The sequence below is a fragment of the Cryptomeria japonica genome, chromosome 7 (assembly GCF_030272615.1).
Source record: "Cryptomeria japonica chromosome 7, Sugi_1.0, whole genome shotgun sequence".
Classification (NCBI taxonomy): domain Eukaryota; kingdom Viridiplantae; phylum Streptophyta; class Pinopsida; order Cupressales; family Cupressaceae; genus Cryptomeria; species Cryptomeria japonica.
Window position 1 is genome coordinate 373265466 of NC_081411.1, and position 7673 is coordinate 373273138.

Consider the following 7673-nt stretch of genomic DNA (forward strand, 5'->3'; position numbering starts at 1 on the left):
ATTTTATACTAAATATAACAAATAAAATAAAACATAAACAAAGGATTCTAACCTCTTGGAAACTTAGAGTGGATTGTAAGATTTTGACCTTGTTGTTCTTCGTCAAATGATTCCACGCCTTGATCGCAAGTCTCTCTCTCTCTCCAACTATTCTTATCTCTATCCAACTATTCTTCTTCTCTATATCCAACTATTCTAACCTTCCCTTTCAAGAAATTATCGCTCTTCTAATCTCGTGTGAGAAAGAATGCCCAATGTGTGTGTTTATACGTCTATTTATTCTAATCTTTAGCTATGTTTGCTGCTATCCTTTGGGTCTTATTTACTGTTCCACTATTTCTATTGTCATGTGGTTGTAACTATAATCTCCACGCAGTTCTATGAATTAAATACCACCCTCGTTTTGTGGCAAGCTCGAGTCTTTTATTGTTAAAAACCTCCAACTGTTTCAGTTGGAGCTTGATTGCTGCATCAGTCAAACATGGAATCTGTCGACTTCTCAGCTTATCCACCGAAGAGTCACGTTGCATGCCAAGTCACCCACAAAGGGGTCGTGGGAGTGTTTAAGTCTCCATCGTGCTCTGGCTTGCGTAATTGCTTTGACAGCGGCTATCGTGGGTGGAGGGAGTCTGCTAACAAACTGACCAGAGTGGCTCTTCCTTCGGCCTCAAACGGTCGACTACCTTAACCCGCCACCTTTTACTATTAATATGTTTAATAATATATATATATATATTAAATGACTTTTCATTAATATTAAACATTAAACTTTGTTTAATAAATTCTTTGATAAACCCCCCCTTTTTTTAATAAAATATATAAATCGGATTTTCATTACATAATATAATTTCAAAAATACATATACAATTTCAAAAATACATATACAATATTTACATACATGTTTACAAGTACATAATCAAATTATTATTAGAATTCACACACACACACACACACACGCATATATATAATGCGTATATATTTTTAATCTCAAATGATTACGTATGTATAGACAAAATTCTTGACGAAGTCAAATTTCACGATAATTGGATAATGATATATGTATATGATTGAATAAATTTCTCATATATATATTATACTATTATTCAATTTACAAAGGTAAACTCATAAGTACAATTTTCATACATTTATACATATCTAAAAAGAACATTAAACCTAGGGTCAATATTCATTTTTGAATCGTTTATACATTTTATCTCTTTTAACAATAAAGCATAATATTTCACAATTACTCACACAACTTAGATTTAATTCAAACACTACTCACATCATGCAATTAATGCACATGTATAAACATTTAAATCAATCTACTTCTCATTCCAAATTCATCATTTCAATTTGAACAAACACTCAAATAAGGTCATTTAAATCATCCATATTTTCAAGATGCAAATTATAAATCCTAATGTGGTGTGTGAGAGATTCCCTTTTCCATCGAAGTCATTTAGTTAAAAGCAATTCTACCTGATTCATGTTCTCACCTTCGACCTCCTTCACCTCATCCTGCATTACTTGCACTCAAAAATTTATCAGTATTGACAAACCCAAAAGAATATTAAATGTCAAATTTTATATCAATTGCAGGAGTAAAAAGCATACTATATTTCCTCATACTAGATTATGAATGATCTAATCTATTTTAAATTTCAAAATCACATTATATCTTTAAATTGCACATTATTAAATAAAACGATTCATGACAGTGTTAGTCAATCCGTACTACCGTTTTGGAGCCAGAATAGATGCGTCCTAGATCCAAAGCTTAGCTCTTTATAGGGCAAGCCCCCTTACAACCTCTCTCATAGTGTGTGACGAGCTCTCATCTACACAACGGACAAATCAAGAGGTTAACTAATAGTTATTAAGAAAATAGATTTCTAACAAACATACACGTATTTGATTTGAACAAAAAAATAATGGTGAGCTATTTGTTTTGTTAAATGTATCTTTTTGTTATGTTGATTAAATTCTATTTTATACCGCAGATCTAAAAAACAATCAATGATGGATGAAAAAACGTTGTTTAAAATAAGTCAATGGGATCACCATTTCAAATTATAAATTTAGAATCAATGTTGAAGATTTACCTATAAACTTGATCCATTCATTTGAACTACTATTGTGTAATCTATACATTGATACTTTCTTATAAAGAGTTATTTGTTATTAATTGAAAATATTGTTTCACCTTTTTATTAATTGTTGCCTCCTTTTGATGATTTACCAAACCTCACAATAATAAGTTATGTCAAATTATTTATACAACTTTTAATTTTTTATTTTTTATAAATATATTTTATTTCAATATATAATTTAAATATAAAAATATTGTTTAAAAAAAAACTAGTATACCTATCTTTAGAAAAATCTATGTAAAATACATGAGAGATAATTTTTTGCTTACATAAGGGGTAAAAATTTATTAAACAAATAGAAAATTACAAAGCAAGAAAGGCCAATAACCCAACAAAAACAAAGAGTTACGCATTCATATCTGCAATAACTAACTGCTCCAACATGCTAGAAAAAACCATAGGCAAATATCTCATATTCACAATATTTCAACTATGCATCCAATTAGAAGCCTATTTGGCCAAACAATCTGCAACTCTATTCCACTTCCTATGCATATGAGAAAAGGTAATAGGCTCAAAAGATTTGCTCAATCTTAAAATTTGGTGAACAACCATAGCTAAGTGCCAATTAACACCATCCAGCCATTGAGCACTCAACAAATTTACCACCACTTGAGAATGAAATTCACAAAAAATCCTTTTCCAACCAAGAACTTAACCTCTCTCCGTAGCATACAAAATGGCAAGGGTGTCCTTGTATCAAACCCCTTATAAATGGAAAAGAAAACTGAATAGCACCAAAACTATCATGACCAATGGCACTAATACCAGCATGTCCAAGATTCCCCCTAGAAGATCCATCAATATTTATCTTCAAAATTACTTGAGGAAGCCATCAACCCACCTAATCAATCTTCCTCATTGAATTTTTGCATTTGTTCCCTTTAACTTGCTTATAATCCACACCACAAGGAGTGCCAACCCCCTAACCAAAGAAGTTGAACCTTCTAAAATTATCCACATCACTAGGATTGTGAGCTTTTTCCAAGATCAAGAGCTCAATGAAAAGTACAATAGAGAGACTCAATAGATGATAGGAATAAATTGTATTATATCAAGAGAAAATATTGATAGGAATAAATTGTATTATATCAAGAGAAAATATTGATCAACTGGATCATCAATCATTACATACAATGTAGATGAGCCTACTTATAAAGGCAAAGCTACGAGACAAGAGAGCACATAATGATGACATGTGGCTCAATGAGATGCAAGGGTAGGTAGGGGCAGGTAGGAGAAATAGTAGAATATTCCACATGAGGTGGATCACCCACCGAAGGTGGAATTATCACTCCACAATAAGTGGATATGATAAGTAACAACAAGATCTCACCATCAACGGTGGAAATTCTCCTACATACACACTCCCAATGTAGCACATCTCCCTAAGTGTCTCATATGCAAACTAATATGATTTGCATGTACCTAAGTAAACTTAAGTAAAGTGTAATTATATCCAACATGAATAAATAATTACATCACCACCCCCACTTAAGTGCAACTTAGGGGAATGCACTTAAGTCTACAACGTAACTAACCAATGCAAAATGGGTCCCGACTACTAGGCCATGTTAGGTACCCATGTACAAATGTAAATACGTGCAAACCAATGCAATCTCTCATAAAGAGGGGAAAGAGAGAAAAACCCAATGGAAAAAAACCTTCCCCCAAAAGAGAGATGAAAACTATATACAAAGTAACTCTCAAAGAAGTATGAGAAGGACAAAACCCCATGTGCAGAAAAAGTCCCCCCCATATGAGAGAAGAAGAGAGACCAAGTAGCCCCCCTCAATGTAGAATTTGCACCAATGGTAGAAGCTCGAAGCTGAATGAAAAAACTGATCTGTGAATGTCGAACAACATTCCTCCCCTTAGGAAGAAACAAAACCAAAGGTGTATCCATGAAGTCTCCCCAATCACGAAGGGAATATGTAGGAAAAAAATCACGATGAATGGAATCTCTGAAAACTGCTCAAGTGTCCCCATGTCGATGTTGAAAGTTACCCCCTCCAAAGGTGGTGAATAGCCCCACACTATTGAAAAAGGCACTCCAAGATCTAGTGGAGATGAATGTAGAACAAGCCCCAAAGACTCACATGTCTCCTCTAAAGATAAAGAGACCTCCTCTAACTGTTGTACAAAAGTATCCACAATCATGTCAACCTCTAAAGAATGATCATGTAGATAATGCACAAGAGGGTCAGAGTGTTCCCTCACAACAATCAAAGAAGGATCATCTTCATCAAAGAGAAGATGAATATCATCAATGATGTCTCCCAAATCTACAATGTAGGACTCCATGAACAAACCTGCAATGTTTGTCAAGTAGTCATCCCAATCAACTGAAGCTGGAAGACAAGATATATCCTGCTGCACTGAATCAGAAGAAGGCAAAATTGTCGCATTATCTACATCATTGGGTGCAATAGGTGATGTGATATCAATAGAAGGAGATGGTATGCAAGGCTCAAGAACAGGGTCACATTTGAGAATCCCCAAGTTCAAGTATCCAAAGTTCTCCTTAAAATTGGAATCATCAACATAGGAAGAATCAACCTCATCAATAGGACCAAAATGTGAAAAAGAGTACAATTGAGATGCATGATCCACCACCCTAGTCGCAATTATAGCTATAGTATCCAAGTCTCTAATGATAAATGAATCAGGTGTGAACTCCACAGTTTTCCTCGTTTCCCCATGTGTGATTATTTATTCATGTTGGATATAATTACACTTTACTTAAGTTTACTTAGGTACATGAATAACAAAGATCACACTTTGCTAAGACAGTTTTCTGAAGAGTGAATAATTTTCTACCACAATTGTTGAGAAAATTTTTTTGCATCCTTAAAAGTCTGACAATCATGTTCTAACCAAATATGCCAAATAATGAAAGTAAGTCCAAGAAACCAGGTCATATGAAGAAAGAAAGACTTAACTTGAGGCTTACCCCACCAATCCCTAAACTCATCCAACGAAAAAGAATGCCAATAGGTATGATTCTGAACTCCCCACTACAGATGCCTAATCTCTCTAGAGAAAGAGCACTAAAAGAAAAGATGAGGAACACACTCTTCAATATTGCAACACAATATGCAAATAGAAGGTCCTTGGAAATAGTGCTTGCATAAATTATCCCAAGTATGATATCGATTTTAAACCACCAACCACATGAAAAAATTGCATAGGGACAAATTTTTTTTGCTCCAAACCTATTTTCACCCTTTCCCCATGAAGCCCCCTTGCTCCCAAATGTTTGCCTATCAAGCTCTACGTACCCTAAAACCACCGAGTACTTACTGTTGGATATTGTTGAGATGTTCGTTGGAACAATGTTTTGTCATTGATGTCAACATACTTTTCTATGTATTGCAATATTGCACTTTGGTTGAATGAGCTAGTTTAGCATGTGTATTGCAAATGAGCTGTTGCAGTTTAATGGGTTTTGAGATAAGTATCTCTAGTTAATTTAGCATAAGTTTCAGTGGTCCGCATGATGCTTTGATCGAGTTATTAGATCCTATATTAAGGTTGATATTCAGTATTCTGTTTTGTGCTCCGAAATGCTCTGGAATCTCTATATCTCTAGTAGCAGATGTATGGGATGTGTTCTGGACATTGATGTGTGTCCTTAGTTCAATTGGTTCATGATTTGGATTCCACAAGTGAATCTTTCATGTTGACAGTTAGTTATGATGGTGTTCTTGAGCTCCGATAGTGAGATGATGATAATTATGGTAATTTGAGTTATTGTGGTTGGTGTGGTGCAATTCACGTTGCTTGTGAATATCTCTAGATCGTTTTCTATGTGTATTGGTGGTTCGCATTGATTATTGTGTGTGTTATTGAAGATTTTCTTTGTCGGGTGATGTTCTTCGTGTTATGCAACATTCTTGGTGATTGTAGCGTGTTGTGGATAATCAAGGCGTAATTGTTGGAGGTGTTGTGTGTTTGCAGTGTTGATTTGGGCCCAAACTATGTCTTATCCGACATTGTTTTGTTCCACATGTATTGTTGTAGCATGTGAGGTTATTATTTTGTAATTTTTATTAAGGGTTTAATCGACCTTGAAATATAAGTTGATTTCCTATATAAATAAATGTAATAACCATGTAATATGTTAGTCTGCGATCCTTGAGTGTGTGTATGACCGAGTTGTATGTGCGAACAAGTGATTTGATCTTGCAGAAGTGTAAAGGATAGAAGAGAAGCGTTGCAAAGAAAACTGTGTTCTTAACCAGAACTGTATCTAGGCATATCAAGATGTTATTTTCATAGTTCATGTAATCTAGATTGTTGTCTGAATGCTTTTATAAGTCAATGAGACTTCCTGTAAGGCAATGAGCCTTCCCTAAAGGTTGTAGCCTTTATGGGCTTCTTGGTTGAGCAGTGAGCTCTAGGCAGTGTGCTGCATGCATGTGCATTCCCCATTGTAATATTTTATTTACTCCTAAGACGGTATTATCTCATTGTGGGTAGGTTCCCACTGTGGTTTTTCCCTTAACTAGGTTTTTCATGTCAAAAGTCTTGGTGCTATGTGTGTTATTGATGTGGTGTTGTTTCATGTTTTAACTGTTAATTATGAAATCTGATTTGTGGTTTAAGTTGTAGAAAGTTTTTGTGCAAATTGATTCACCCCCCCTCTCAGTTTAATGCATTGTCGCCAACAATTGGTATTAGAGCTAGATGATCTAGAAGAAGCTTGATCACTTGAGGAGTTTCGAGATGGCAACCTTTTCTTTCAAGAAGGATAGTCTGAGATTTGATGGAACAAAATACACTCTTTGAAAAATCCAGATGCAGTGTCATTTGAGATACATTGGAGAAGAGTACTGGAAGATTACTAAGAATGTATATAATGTTCCTTAGAATGGTCCTACTACTTTGGATGAGATAAAGGAAGCATAATATAATATTAGAGATAGGAAGAATTGTTGAGTGCCTTGTCAGATTCTGAGATGAAAAATGTGATGGACTTAGAGACTGCTCATGAGATCTGGATAAAATTGGAGACCTTGCATGAAGGTGATAGTCATGTGAAAATTGCTAAGTTGTAGAGCTTAAAGGGTAAATATGAGAACTTGAAGATGAGTGAAGAGAATATTACTTATTTTATGCAAAAAGTGAATGAGATTTTGTGCAAAATCAGATGTGTCGGTGGAGTATTAGAAGAATATAATATTGTTGCTAAGGTGTTGAGATCCTTGCCTCCTGCTTACAAACATAAAGTTGCTTCTATTGATGAGATCCAGATAGTGACAAATGTGACAAGAGACATGTTTATTGGTAAACTTGCCACTTTAGAGTTGAGTGAGTTTGGAGACACTCTTCCTAAGACTGAATTTGCATTCAAAGATACTATTTCCAAGAAGCAAAGATATGATCCGAGAGAAAGTTCTCCAAATCCAAATCCTTAATCCATCTATCTTGTTGAGCATTTGAGGGAAACCCACATCTATAATGAGCAAAGAGAAAATCAAGTGGAGCATCAAAGAGGCGCCTTCACTTTATCAAGCT